This window comes from Rhinopithecus roxellana, chromosome 7 (assembly GCF_007565055.1).
Source record: "Rhinopithecus roxellana isolate Shanxi Qingling chromosome 7, ASM756505v1, whole genome shotgun sequence".
NCBI lineage: Eukaryota > Metazoa > Chordata > Mammalia > Primates > Cercopithecidae > Rhinopithecus > Rhinopithecus roxellana.
This window is the reverse complement of record NC_044555.1, coordinates 146,915,470-146,930,698: the sequence shown is the minus strand read 5'-3', so window position 1 is coordinate 146,930,698 and position 15,229 is coordinate 146,915,470. Positions and strand designations below refer to the sequence as shown.

At 38.6% G+C, this 15,229-nt stretch overlaps 1 protein-coding gene and 1 pseudogene across 6 annotated transcripts in view; both read right to left on the bottom strand.

Annotated features, from left to right (window-relative positions):
- DIAPH2 (diaphanous related formin 2) overlaps nucleotides 1-15,229 on the bottom strand; it is a 923,693-nt gene that overhangs the window by 357,041 nt on the left and 551,423 nt on the right. The window lies entirely within an intron of this gene.
- On the bottom strand, nucleotides 9,479-9,981 carry LOC115898681 (annotated as a pseudogene).

The following is a 15,229-nucleotide window of genomic DNA, read 5'->3' as shown; positions in this document are numbered from 1 at the left end:
AATCCCAGCACTTTGGGAGGCCGAGGCAGGCGGATTACCTGAGGTCATGAATTTGAGGCCAGCCTGGCCAACATGGTGAAACCCTGTCTCTACCAAAAACAAAAAACAAACAAACAAAAATTAACCAGGCCTGGTGGCGGGTGCCTGTAATCCCAGCTACTCGAGAGGCTGAGGCAGAAGAATCGCTCAAACCCAGGAGGCGGAGGTTGCAGTGAGCCAAGATCCTGCCACTGCACTCTAGCCTGGGGAGCAAGAATGAAATTCTGTCTCAAAAAAAAAAAAAAAAAAAAGAAGATAAAACATTGACCAGTCACTTATGTTAGTTAGGTTACACGGACATGGTGAAGTTCAGGGCACATTACCCAAAAATATGGTACCTTGGCATATTGAGTATTTTAAGCTGAAGAACTTTTAGAAATGATAACTGCAGGAAGGACTATCTGATCTTTCCTGGGCACAGGTCTTAAGACCCTCATGTAGGCCCCGTGTGGGGGCTCACATCTGTAATCCCAGCACTCGTGGAGGCCAAGGTGGATGGATTGCTTGAACTCAGGAGCTCAAGGTCAGTTTGGACAATATGGCAAAACCCCATCTCTACAAAAAATATAAAAATAAGCTGGGCTGGACGTGGTGGCTCACACCTGTAATCCCAGCTCTTTGGGAGGCTGAGGCAGGAGGATCACGTGGGCCCAGGAGTTCGAGACCAGACTAAACCACATAGTTAGACCTTGTCTCTACAAAAAATAAAAAAAAAAGAAAATGAGGTGGGAGGATTGCTTGAGTGCAGAAAGTTGAAGCGGCAATGAGTTATGATGGCATTACTGTATTCATGCCTAAGTGACAGAGTGAGACCCTGCCCAAATAAATACATAAATAAATAAATAAGGTGGGTGCGGTGGTATGTGCCTAGTCCTAGCTACTTAAGAGGCTGAGTTAAGAGGATTGCTTGAACCTGGGAGGTTGAGGCCGCAGTGAGTCATGATCATGCCACTCTTCTCCAACCTGGGCAACACAGATTGATCCCTTCTCTTAAAGAAAAAAACAAAAACTCACGTGACAGATTTTTTTTTTTTTTTTTTTTTTTGGAGACAGAGTCTCACTCTGTCGTCAAGCTGGAGTGCAGTGGCATTATATCTCGGCTCACTGCAACCTCCGACTCCCTGGTTCAAGTGATTCTCCTGCCTCAGCCTCCCAAGTAGCCAGGATTACAGGCATGTGCCACCATGCCCAGCTAATTTTTGTATTTTTAGTAGAGACAGGGTTTCACCATGTTGGCCAGGATGGTCTCGATCTCCTGACCTCGTGATCCACCTGCCTCGGCCTCCCAAAGTGTTGGGATTACAGGCGTGAGCCACCATGCCAGGTCTGAGAGCTAACTTTCTTATATGCACCCTGAGGAAACCAACATCCTTATCTCTGAAGACAAAGGGACATAGAAATCTGAATAGGTCTTGCTAAATTTCTCCCAGTTTATTATACTTAGCTCATATTCTTTCTTCTTCCTATCATATTTTTCCACACCTCTCCATTCTTCATCAAATATACTATAGAAATCACTCAGGTTTAACTGTTTCTTTGGATCTTAATTTCCCTATGAATGCTCCCCTCCCAAGTTATATAAAACCTAAATAAATTTGCATTCTTTTCCTGTGCTAATCTGCCTTTTGGTATAGAGACCGTGGCCAATGAGCCTAAAATGGGGAAAACGAGAAGTTATTTTTCCTCCCTTACATTAGAAATAAACTCATGCTAACTTTCTGTAATAAACAAAATGTGCTCAAAGGCCAGGTTTAGGTCACAATAGTAACGGCACTAGTAAAAAGGGGATGTTGATAATGACTTCATCTTCTAATAATTCAGTACAAAACTAGCCTAATCAAACTGCTACGCACACAGCAGTCTACATATGTCAAGTAATAAGTGAGAATATATTTTAGCCCAGGGAAATTGCTTTTACCCTAAAGTTGCATTCTGAATAAATCAGTATTTTTCTGAACATCTGTCCTCCCCAATTTCACATGTATAATCTTTAGTCCTCTATAAATCTCTCCAGAGCTCTACTCCAAATTCTCTACCATTTCATATGCACTTTTTGTTTGTTCAAGTGATCTTTCACCTATCACCTTCTGCTTTGAATGAGAATTGTTTTTTGTCTCATATACATAAACAACAGTCTCCTTTATAAAACTCCAAGCTGCCTAATGGTAAGATCTATATTTGATTTTTTGCTTTTCCCTCAGTACTTATCACTGTGCTCAGTATTTATCACTCAATAAATATTTATTAGATGAATATGTACATTTCAAGAAGTTTTGGCTCACATTTAAATTTATGTCTACTTCCACAACTGAAAGTACAGGGAGAGGGGTTAGATATAATCATAATGATTTGAAGTTACCATACCAAAATTATTATATAAGTAGAGAAAGAGAGCAGGGAGTTGAAGTCTGTCTAGCAATATATAGAGGTGGTTCGGGAGATGCTTAGACAAATGGGAATGTGAGGAAAGGGGAAAAAGTTAAAAAAAGTAAAGGGTATCTTTATTAGGCTCTTCCATTCTTCCTCTCTAATGAATTATTCATATTATGCCTAAACAAAAGAGAATTAAATATTGGAGATGTAATAATCTGAGAATTCTAGCTTATACAGAAATTTATGACTGCATTAAACAATGTCATTATGTAAAGTGTTTATCCTTCCACTGGGGGAATTATGTTATCTTTGAGGTAAAAGTGACATTAAAGGAGATTTGGACCAGCGTCTTAAATTTGAAAAACTCAGGTTACAGAGTATCACAGTCCAAGTCCCTGTAAAACATAGCCTAAGTTAGAGCTTACTTGTTAAGGCCTTTTTGGGGTGAGCGGGATATAATCCCAGAGAAACAGGCATGAGGGAAAGACAGCAAATACAAGAGGTTAAGTTCCAGAACTTGTCATAGCTTTACAAAAAAAATATTTAAAAAATTTTTAAAAAAGCTGGTTTAGTGTCTCAGGTTGTCTCCATCAGGGCTGACTTCATGGATATGCAATCTGTGCAGGTTCATGGATATGCAACCTGTTCATGGATATGCAACCTGTGACTTCATGGATATACAACCTGTGCAACCATGCTGCAAAGGGCCCAGCACTTTGTTTAATACTTTGTTGTCATTTTGAAACTCTTTATTTATTTTATTTATTTATTTATTTATTTATTTATTTATTTATTTATTTATTTATTTTTTTGAGACGGAGTCTCGCTCTGTCTCCCAGGCTGGACTGCAGTGGCCGGATCTCAGCTCACTGTAAGCTCTGCTTCCTGGGTTTACCCCATTCTCCTGCCTCAGCCTCCCGAATAGCTGGGACTACAGGCGCCCGCCACCTCGCCGGGCTAGATTTTTGTATTTTTTAGTAGAGACGGGGTTTCACCGTGTTAGCCAGGATGGTCTCAATCTCCTGACCTCGTGATCCGCCCGTCTCGGCTTCCCAAAGTGCTGGGATTACAGGCTTGAGCCACCGCGCCTGGCAAAATTCTTAATAATTTTTGCAGTGGGGTGCCACATTTCATTTTGCACGCGAACCCAAAAATTATCTAGTCAGTCCTGGTCTCCAGATAAAACAAATGTAACTTAGAAAAGTTGTTTACAGGCCAGGTGCCTTGGCTCACGCCTGTAATCCCAGCACTTTGGGAGGCTGAGGCAGGTGGATCATTTGAAGTCAGGAGTTTGAGACCAGCATAGCCAACATAGCGAAACCCCGTCTCTACTCAAAATACAAAAAAATTAGCTGGGCACGGTGGTGCCTGCCTGTAATCCCAGATACTCGGGAGGCTGAGGCAGGAAAATCACTTGAACTTGGGAGACAGAGGTTGTAGTGAGCCGAGATCGTGCCACTGCACTCCAGCCTGGGCGACAGAGTGAAACTCTGTCTCAAAAAGAAAACAAAAAAAGAGTTGCTTAGAGGAGACAGTGAGCAATTCATTTACCTGCTTACTCCTTAGCATCTCCTGTTCCTTCATTGGTGAAATTGTTTCTAGCAGTGTTAACTTCCCACTATGGCTGAGAAATGAATAGCCTGGGTTTGGAGGTGGGAGACGGCAAAGAAGGAGTGTCCAGTGAATCTAGGGTGTTGCATATATTAGATCCAAAACAGAGTATTCCCTACATCCTAAGTGCCTTATTCAATTGTTGACAGTTGATATCATTAGAATTTTTTTATTTACTCATAATGAAAATCAGCCTACTTAAACTCTTATCTATTACTCCTAATTTTGCCTCATAGCAGCACTGAACAAGTCTACTACCTATTTTACAAGAAATGTATCAGTTGAATATTCTTAATCTACCCAGCCTATATATACCCAGTTCCTTCAACTAGTCCTTTTGTGGTATAAGAATCAGTCATTACTGGCTGGGCATGGTGGCTCATGCCTGTAATCCTATCACTTTGGGAGGCTGAGGCGGGCAGATCACGAGGTCAGCAGATTGAGACCTTCCTGGCCAACATAGTGAAACCCCATCTCTACTAAAAATACAAAAAAATTAGCAGGGCGCAGTGGCGGGCACCTGTATTCCCAGCTACTCGGGAGAATGAGGCAGGAGAATCGCTTGAACCCGGGAGGCAGAGGTTACAGTGAGCTGAGATCGCACTACTGCACTCCTGCCTGGCGACAGAGCGAGACTCCATCTCAGGGGGGGAAGAAAAAGAATCAGTCATTACTTAAGTTCTTAAGTTATAACCAACATTTACTGAGTACTTACTATATGCTAGATATTATTCTAAGTAGTGTTATGTATTAACTCATCTAACACAAAAATTCCATAAGGTATGCACTACTCTCAAGGAGAGGTGTAAGTAATGTCATCTCAGGATATGGTAAATGCAAAGCAGTATTTCTGGAGCCTGGAAGGCCAGCATCTTGAAATAAAATCTGTACCCTTTATCATTCATTGGCACAAGATCATGTTACTTATATATGCAGCTGTGGCAGAATTGGATGGGATAGGAATGGTTTTAGGAATCAGACAGACCTAGGTTCTAATCTCAGCCATACGTATTACTAGCTAGGTTATCTTAAGTCAATGACTTAGCTTCTCTAGGCCTTCATTACCTGATTTGCAAAATGATGATGATGATATCTTCCTTAAAGAGTAGTCATTTAGGTTAAATGATTTGATAAATATAAAGCACTTATTATTATACCTAGTACATAAATATTCATTTTATATTTCACTATCCTCTTTCCTACGCCCTGCCTTCCAACATACACATTCCCATTGTATACATGCTACCACGAATTAAACAATTTAGATGTAATCTAAGGGAAAAAAAATGCAGACATTTCCAACCTGCTACCCCTACTATGGCCTAATTTAACGTAATATTGGTCTTTTTTCTAATAAAGAGAACTAAACTTAGATTCTGTTTTCTGTATTTAGATTTTACAGGATACATGGAATTTTAGGTTCGGGAACTAGTGACAATTACACTAATCAACAGCCAATTTATCAGATTTATTAGCAAGTTCCAAATTTAAATAATGTTTCTGGAAATTAAAACCCATGCAATAGCCTGTATTTCCTTGGCATTTAAAAGTTCATTACTTTGGCTTTCTAGACTTGTCTAAAAGACAACAGACAAAAAAAAAAAAAAACAACAACAAACGTATTAGAAAAGAATTAATATGTGTTTACCTGCCTCATTAATTGCCTTGAACACATTTGCCTCAATCTTAGGAGTTGGGAATCAATTAATCTTATGATTATTTAAATATTTAACTAGGTCTTAGCCTACACTACTTCTAATATTTCTCAGGTAGGGGGTGCGTGTGCGTGTGCGTGTGTGTGTGTGTGTGTGTGTGTGTGTGAGACAGAGAGAGAGAGAGAAAGAGAGAGAAAGAGAAATACATATTTTTACTAGAGGTTGCAGGGTGATGAGGGTACCTGGAGTGCCAAGAATATTTAAGTACCAGAGTGGGTTAGAAATGCTTGTCTTTGCACAGCCTCAGCCTCAGGGTATATTTTTGTGCCTGTCATTATATTAGTTCACTAATATAAATTAGGGAGTCTTTAATGACAGTGCAAACATTTTCTATCTGAGTAAATTCCCACTACAGGCATTTTCAATGACTGATTAGTCAGTCTGGTAGCACTTTAATTTTTTTCTCTCATTTCATTTTTTACATCTGCTACTGAATTACTAAATCTGAATTATAACACTAAAAAATTAAATTATAGCTATCTGGTTCTTTATTACAGCTTTCTTCCTTGTACTCCATAAATAACCTTTTAAGCTCAGTGTACTCTCTTGAGTTATATGTAGGAGAAACTTTCCTCACAAATCTTATTTATCTACTTGAAAAATATACATATACTTTTTCCCTGGCTTCAAGCAAATATATGATAGTAGCCTGATCCTCATTCAAAACATTTTAAATGACAGACTTTCTCTAATACATAATTTTAAGAAAAGTAAAGTATAAGATAAGTATTTTAAGTAACAGTTTGAATGGAAAGACTCTTCAATTACGCAGTATATAAGAGAACAGATACGCATGCAAGAAAAAAAAAAAATCACAGTATTCCAGTGACATTCTCTAGACCATACTCAGAATGTGTAATTCTATGTAAATATAAAAGCATTTCCAGGAAGTCGTGGATTTTTTTCTGAATTAAATGCTTCTATTAATTGTAACCACTGACAAAGTAACAGAACACTTCTTACATCTTTGCTCCAAGAAAGAACAAATAAGAATTTACTCTTGCAAGTCTATATGTGAATAGGCCCAAACATGATTATACAAGTACCCTGTAATTTTCCTTAACTGAATATATTTAGTTGAAGAATTACTATCAGCGGGGCGGCATACCATTAAAGTGACTCATCCAGAAAGCATATGTAAAAAACAAAAGAACATTACAAGCATCCTGAACAATAGACACTGTTGTATTCTTTCTCAAGTGCATTTATAAGTTACTTTCATTTTATATGAATGCTGTACCTGGAAATGAAGCAAATGTGTTTATACAGTAACAATAGCAAAAGCTCATCACTGTGAGCTTCTTTGGCCTTTAAAGAAAATAAATGGTAGATGGCACCCAAATGAAAAATCCCTATAATGAAAAAAAATATGAGAAAATTACTCATTTTTTGGGGGGGAGGGAAACTGTTAAAAAGTCACCTTCACAGAAAACACAACTAGAATTCTTATTCCATAAAACGTAAAATATGCATTCCAAACAGGTGTTCATAAGTACCATCATTTACTCCTCTAACATGTGCCCTTGGGAATAAAGTGCAGTTTTTCTCAACTGGATTCATAATGTGGTCTGAACTGATGCTGATAGCAGAGGAAATCCAATAAGAAAACATGAAAGCTGCATTCTATGATTTAACTCTTAAAACTCTGCTAAGTACATTTCAATGTCTGAGTTCATACATTTGTACAAGTTCTCAGCCTGAAAACTTCAATCTGACTACATGTTTAAAAAAAATAAAGACAGACTTCTAACAAAAAGAAAACAAGGAGGAAGGGAAAGTTTGGAACTGTCTAAGTAATAATTTGCAATAAGAAAATTCTGAAGCCTGAGCACCAAACTAACAGTAGTGGACAGACAGTCAAGCTGCCCCTTGAAGAATCCCAGTCCCTTCCCCTGCTGTCTCTTCTGCAAGTGTTATTCTGCCTGCAGCAAACACTATGCATGAATTTTTAAATCACAGGCTGAAAAACAAACTGAAATCTCCTACCCTTCTTGACAGTCTTAGCTCAAGGCCAGGACTAGGAAGTAATAAAGCGATGCTGGATAAAGTCTTGTTGGAATAGTTTGTTCTCGTCAAGAAAAATCTTTTTAAAAAATCATTTGGTCATTTTGTAATAAAAGATGCCCCACCCACCCACAACTCAAACTGGAATAATTTTAATAGGTCAAGTCTTATCGACTTGATATTGGTCTATCCTGAATTGTCTCCTCCTGGAGATTTTATTTAAATGGCTGGAATGGCATTCTTCTCAATAAAAAAAAAGCTTGTCAGGAGCTTCAAATGCTAATAAATCCTTTACGACAATCCCATACTAATGTCTTCACTTGTCAAATCTATGTAATGCATTCTTCTTTAACCTTGGAACTAGAACACTAATGATAAAAGTGTAGGTTGTCAAAGGAGGCTACTTAATATAAAAATAGAAAGGCTGAAAATAAATTAGTAAAATCATGGAAAAGCAAGGACTATGGAAAATGTAGACTTGTTGACTAAAACTAGAAAGAACAAAATCCTAGTTTAAGAAATCTGAAATTACTAGTCTGTAAAATTTGGAATTTTCAGTATATTTTTATAGGTGTATTTAGTTGTGAACTACAGTAATTGAGTAAACAGTACTAAAAAAAGGTCACAAAGAACAAACAGGTAGAAAACAACTTATATTCAATACTGTCAAACAATGTTTTGACAAACTAGATGCGATAAATGAACACTGCTTCACACCAAGATGACTATCTGCTTCTTGAATAAGCATTTACAAATGCTTTTATCTGAGCAATCACTTAATGATAACTTTACTAATATACCCTTACTTCTGATAAATGATATCTTCAATAAATTGTGAAAAGATCATACAGATTGATAAACCATTTGAATAGATACTGTCTTCCACATTACTATTTGGCAAGAATTAAGTACACGTAAATAGTGTTTCCATAAAGCTATAATGCTGTATTAAAAGAATGTTAGCCTTGTTGAGTGCAATTTTTGTGATCATGGGTAAATTTTTCATGAACTTTATTCCTGAACTCTTCAGGGAAATTAATAGGACTATATGTAAATTCTTGCACCTGACAGAGTTTTGAGGAACAAGTTTAATGCATGAAGTCCACAGGTATGTAACATATACAAAGCCACAAATTTTCACCCAAACTGAATGCAGATTGTTGAGATCAGTGCTGAGGTCATAGTGCTGAAGCCATTAGAGTCCATTCCACATTAGTGCTGCTTGGATTAGCAATATTTCTCCTGCATAATAGGGTTATAGGTCAGAGAAAAGATGCTTCAAAGGATATAGTAAGCCTATGGTTGTATTTTCCTTATTTATTAACTGTGGATATTAATAGGATTACTATATGCCCTGAAATAAGAAATTGGCAATACAAACTAAAGCAATTAGATAATACAATTGTAGTAGGTTTTTAAGTTCCTCACTACTGAAAGCAGTCCCTAAATAAAGCAATTCTTGATTAGTTATCTGGGCATTATCATCTCATACATTTATTATACTTTATGTAGTTTTGTCTACTAACAAAATAATGAATTTTAAAAAAAAAAATTGAGACGAAATTTGAGAGGTAGCTAGGGTCTTCTAGGACACTGTAAGGAGTTTAGGTTTCACCTTAAGTGTAGTGAGAAAGCGCTGAAAGACTTCAAGCAGGATAAATTGATAAAATTTCTTTTTTCTTTTTTTTTTTTTTCCAGCCCAGAGGTCTTTTATTTATTTATTCTTTTAACACCTATTATGCCATGAATTCATAGGGAATAGGTTCCAGCAGCTCAGGCTCCTTCTCATTGGATCTCCCAAAGTGTGCTTCTCTGGGTGGAGTAGGCTGGCGCTTCAGTTGAATCCAGGTACCTTTCTCTTTGGCTTCTTTCTTTTTCTGATCATTTTCCTTCACGCGTTTCAGGAAGCTATCTCGGCTCTTAAGAGTGCTTAATGTGCTCAATACGCACATTAATTCTCTTGGCAAGAATTTTGACCTTAACTTGTTTGTTTACAACAATGCCAACAGCATGCTGGGTAACACTGTAGACTCTTCCAGTTTTGCCATGGTAACACTTGTGGGGCATTCCTTTTTGAACAGTACCCATTCCCTTGATGTCTATGATATCACCTTTCTTATAGATTCGCATATACGTGGCCAAAGGAACAACTCTATGTTTTCTAAAAGGTCTAGAGAACATATATTGGGTGTCTCTTCTCTTTCCCTTTGTGTTCGTCATTTTGGCGAATTACTGGAAGATGGCGGTTCCGGCCGAAAGGCTTTTTTTTTTCTTAGACATAGTCTCGCCCTATCTCCCAGGCTGGAGTGCACTGGCGTGATCTCGGCTCACCACAACCTCTGCCTCCCGGGTTCAAGTGATTCTCCTGCCTCAACCTCGCAAGTAGCTGGGATTACAGGCACGTGCCACCACGCCCGGCTAATTTTTGTATTTTGAGTAGAGAAGGGGTTTCACCATGTTGGCCAAGACAGTCTCCATCTCCTGACCTCATGACCCACCCACCTTGGCCTCCCAAAGTGTTGGGATTACAGGTGTGAGCCACTGTGCCCAGCCACAAAGGTTGTTTTCAAAACGTCTTCTTCTCTGAGACCCAAATAATTATCTGGGCTATGTTTTTCAGAATTCTCCATCTATTCATATATGTTCCTGAAAAGTCCTTCCACCCTGGCAAAACGGGAATAAAACACAAAGAAGGGCTAAATACACTTTTGTGTAATTTAAATAGCAACTGGTCTCAAAAGTCATGTTCAAAGAAAGGCTGCTGAAATTTTTAATTCATCTATACAGGTGGGAAAATATTTGGCAAAGCAAAGATTAATAAAAGGCCCAGAGACTTTCAAGTGTTCTGGCAAAAACATATACAAGCACAAATACACATACAATCTGGCTAAAGACTCTGAAATATTCATTTTTGAAATGAATATTTCATTTATAAATGATCCCTAGTGATCATTTATGAAACAAGGGAAGATAACTGAAAACATTCACTAATACAAGTACTATGAGATAATGTCTTCAATACGGAAGTTCCTCAAGTAGACATATGTATACATTGCTTGGCTAGACTAGATAAGGGATTGGTGAACTACTGCCTATAGGCCATACCTGGCTGGCTGCCTGTTTTCCCATGGCCTGTGAACTAAGGATGCTTTTTACATTTTTAAATGGCTGGAAAAAAAAAAAAATCAAAAGAAGGATAGCATTTTGAGACACATGAAAAGTATATGACATTTAAATTTCAGTGTCCGTAAATAAAGTTTTATTGAAAAACAGCCAGGTTCCTTCATTTACATATTGCCTATGGCTGCTTTTGGACTACAAAGGCAGTCCTGAGTCCTTGTGACAGGGACTGTGTGTAGTCTGCAAGTCCTAAAATATTTAATACCTGGCTCTCTGCAGAAAAAGTTTGTTGATCCATGTTCTAGATTAATAAAAATGCCCCCTTGGGGAGGGATATCAGCAATTTCCTAGTCCAGATCTCTCATGAGGATATGGAAACAGAGAGAAATCAAAAATGGATAGCCTAGGTATACACCGCCAGGCCTCTGGATTTCTTTCTTTTTTTTTTTTTTGAGATGGAGTTTCGCTCTTGTTGCCCAGGCTGGAGTATGCAATGGCGCGATATCGGCTCACTGCAACCTCCACCACCTCCCAGGTTCAAGTGATTCTCCTGCCTCAGCCCACGTCCGGCTAATTTTTTTTTTTTTTTTTTTTTTTTTTAATTTTTAGTAGAGATAGGGTTTCTCCATGTTGGTCTGGCTGGTCTCGAACTCCCGATCTCAAGTGATTCACCTGCCTCAGCTTCCCAAAGTGCTGGGATTACAGGTGTGAGCCACTGCGCCTCTGGATTTCTTGATGCCTCTATAACCATAATGCAACTGAGTCTCCTTGCAACAATTCTTTGCATCCTTCTGAGGATAAAATGTATATTGTGAATTCCATAATGTGGAGTTGATTATATAAGTTTATCCTGCTGAATGTATCAATAGAATGTTAATTTAACAGGATGGAAAAAAAGCATTTTTTTTTTTTTTTACAGAGTTAGCACAATGCCACAGACAGCTATGATCAAAGCAGGGTAGCAAAATTTATTTTGTAAATCCTCAAATTAAATAAATAAAATATAAAAGCAACAGACACATGCAGAAACTCAAAGCCAGGTCCTGTATCCCAGTCAGTATGAAAGGAAAAATTAGCCACTATACAGCAACATGAAATTCAGTCTCAATGGCCAAATTATCACTTCTGAAAATAACACAGAGGAGTCCAAATCAAATTCTCCATTATCACATCTCATAGCTTCCTTTTAGAATTGACCAAAATGCATCCTAAATAACTGATCTCTTTGTCATTACTGTGGGCTTTAAAATGATACTACAGTACATTCCAGGAAGTTGCCAAGTTACAAATCCCAGTGTTGTACAGACAGACACACAAACACACACACATGCACACACTCATTTCATCCTATAGAATATACCTTGTTATTATGCCAGTTTTACATATGAAAAACCTGAGACAAAGAGAGATTAAATAATTTCCTCAAAGTCATGTAACTAGTAAGTGGCAGAGACAATATTTGAAGTTAGGGAGTCTCATGTGTGTTCTTAACCAACATGCTCTACTGGCTGCTGAGAATAAGGCAAGATTTAGTTCAGCAGTATTTCCAAGTATGGGAAGTACAAGGTGAACCTGGTACCTGAAGTTCTTTTAGGTCCTGAAATTTAACACATAGTTCTGCTAATGGCATAGCACTGCAATAGCAAACAAAGAAGTGAGAGGGGAACAAACCACTGTCTTTGCCCCATGGAAGCCTTACTGTAGGGAAGTTAAGACAAGCAAATACAAAGATGTATAAATTGATGGGAGTATCAGTCAGATGATAACACACTGAAGAGTTAGTAGGAAGAAAATAATTTGTAAACAGGAGGAGATGTAATGTCTTCTTTGAGATATGTGGCAGTAAATGAAAAGAATATTTTTCCATCTTCAGTCAAGAATGAGAAGAGATGTTTATCTGGGAATATGGTAGCTGGACTCAGGGATTTGAGGAGAACAAACCTAGTTTGGAATTGCTGTTGTGGGGAAAAAGAGAGAATTAGAGTTAAATGAAAAGCTACCCCAACGCCATTAGGAGGCTAAGGTTAGAAATTATGGAACAACGGATTCCATCAGGTAGACTGTGTGACTTCTGTCATGTATGCAGGAGTTGGGATTGGAACAGAGCAACAGGAATATCAGGATGTGGGTGGCAGAAGGCTAAAGGAGGGGGGCTTGAGGCAAGTATGGGGATTCTACAGTGCTAGACAGTGTGTAGGTTATGTGGCAAATGCAGCTTGAGGGGAGCAAATACTTTGGGAGAAAAGAAAGAGGGGCTGGGCGCGATGGTTCACACCTGCAATCCCAGCACTTTGGGAGGCTGAGGAGGGCAGATTACCTGAGATTAGGAGTTCAAGACCAGCCTGACCAACATAGTGAAACCCTGTCTCTACTAAAAATACAAAAATTAGCCGGGTGTGATGGCACATACCTGTAATCTGTTACTTTGGAGGCTGAGACAGGAGAATCGCTTGAACCTGGGAGGTGGAGGTTGCAGTGAGCTGAGATCACGCCACTGCACTCCAGCCTGGGTGACAGAGTGAGACTCTGTCTTACAAATAAATAAGATGAGGAAGGGTAAGGGTAAGGTCATAATGAGGGCAACAGAAAAACAGGTGCCAGAGGCAAGGGCTGTGTGAGGATGGTTGTGGGTACAAGGGCACATTCAGAGCTTGAGATCTTGGTGCTAGCTACATTGTCATGTGTGATGACAAAGTCTGATGTTTACATGCTATGGGGGAAGCTGAAATGGAGAGAATAACTCATGATGACCAAATCAAGGCTAAGGATCTTTGAAGCCACGTTGTATATTGAGGCATCATTTGCAATGGTGAAGTCATCAACATTCATCTTTTTTTTTTTTTTTAACTAAATAAACATTTATTTCTGGCTTTGTGAATTGCTTTTGTATTTTGTAATTTCCTTTTTTCTTGGAGGATGTTTTTGTGTTGTTTGTTTTGACGGAAGGTTATGAAGTAAGAAAAGAGGTCTGTGGAAGAGGGTATGATTAGCATATGGTGAAAATCAGATTTTTGCAGAGCAATATTTTATCTCTCTGAGGGAATGCAGATTGATAAAAATTTTGTTTTGGTTCTTTGAATGATGAATGCACAAACATCGTGAACAATTTTGTTTCCCATATTTTCAAAGTAGATAATATTAAAATAATTGGTAATACTTTCAAAATGTGAATGGCGTGTTACTGTAAAAATTGTTTTTCAGTTATTTAAATTTCATTGAACTCATAAGTTACACAGATACACCAGGTTATTTTTAACAGTGCTGTAAACTTGAAGAGCTACAGTGAATTATTCTTAATTATATACATACTGTTTACTTACCATATTTATTTTTAAATGGCTGCAGTTTTCAGATATGAATACATAATGGTAAAATAATAAAACAGTACATCCAGATGTTGAGATATGACTGAACTATTCCCTGAGTTCGATCCACATATGTTTTGTAAGCCAATTAACTCTTCTGAACCTCTGGAGGGTACCAATAAGAACCCTTTCAAGAGTAATTTACTCAAAACAAAAAAAAAGGTGGGGCATGGTGGCTCAAGCCTGTAATCCCAGCGCTTTGGGAGGCCGAGATGGGCAGATCACGGGGTCAGGAGATCGGGACCATCCTGGCTAACACGGTGAAACCCCATTTCTACTAAAAAATACAAAAAAACTAGCTGGGCGAGGTGGTGAGTGCCTGTAGTCCCAGCTACTCGGGAGGCTGAGGCAGGAGAATGCCGTAAACCCGGGAGGCGGAGCTTGCAGTGAGCCGAGATCCGGCCACTGCACTCCAGCCTGGGCAACAGAGCAAGACTCCATCTCAAAAAAAAAAAAAAAAAAAAAAAGCCTGAAAAAATTAATATGCCTCAGAATGTATCCAAAAAAGTCCAGTAAACAATTACTTTAGACCTCTGACCTAACGTATGGACTATTGACTAGACAGACTTTTACCCAATAAAACAGACAGCAAACTTATCATGTACCTTTAGGATTTGCTTTGATGAAACTCTAGTTTCCCTCACAGGAGTCTTCAGGGAATGTATAACAAATGTGAGACAGCACAGTAACAGCAAAAAGAAAGCGGGTCTTGGAGTCAGAAGACCCAATTCCCACTTCCTTTACATATGCCTTTGGGCAAGACACCTAAACCACTTTGAGTCTCAGTTTTCATACCTGCAGAACAGGAATAATATCACCTGCCTCTCTGATCTGGTGGGGTGGTTATAAAGATACAAATTGGCCAGGCTTGGTGGCTCACACCTGTAATCCCAGCACGGTAGGAGGCCAAGGCGGGTGGATCGCCTGAGGTCAGGAGTTCTAGACCAGCCTGACCAACATGGTGAAACTCCTTCTCTGCTAAATACAAAAAATTAGCCAGGA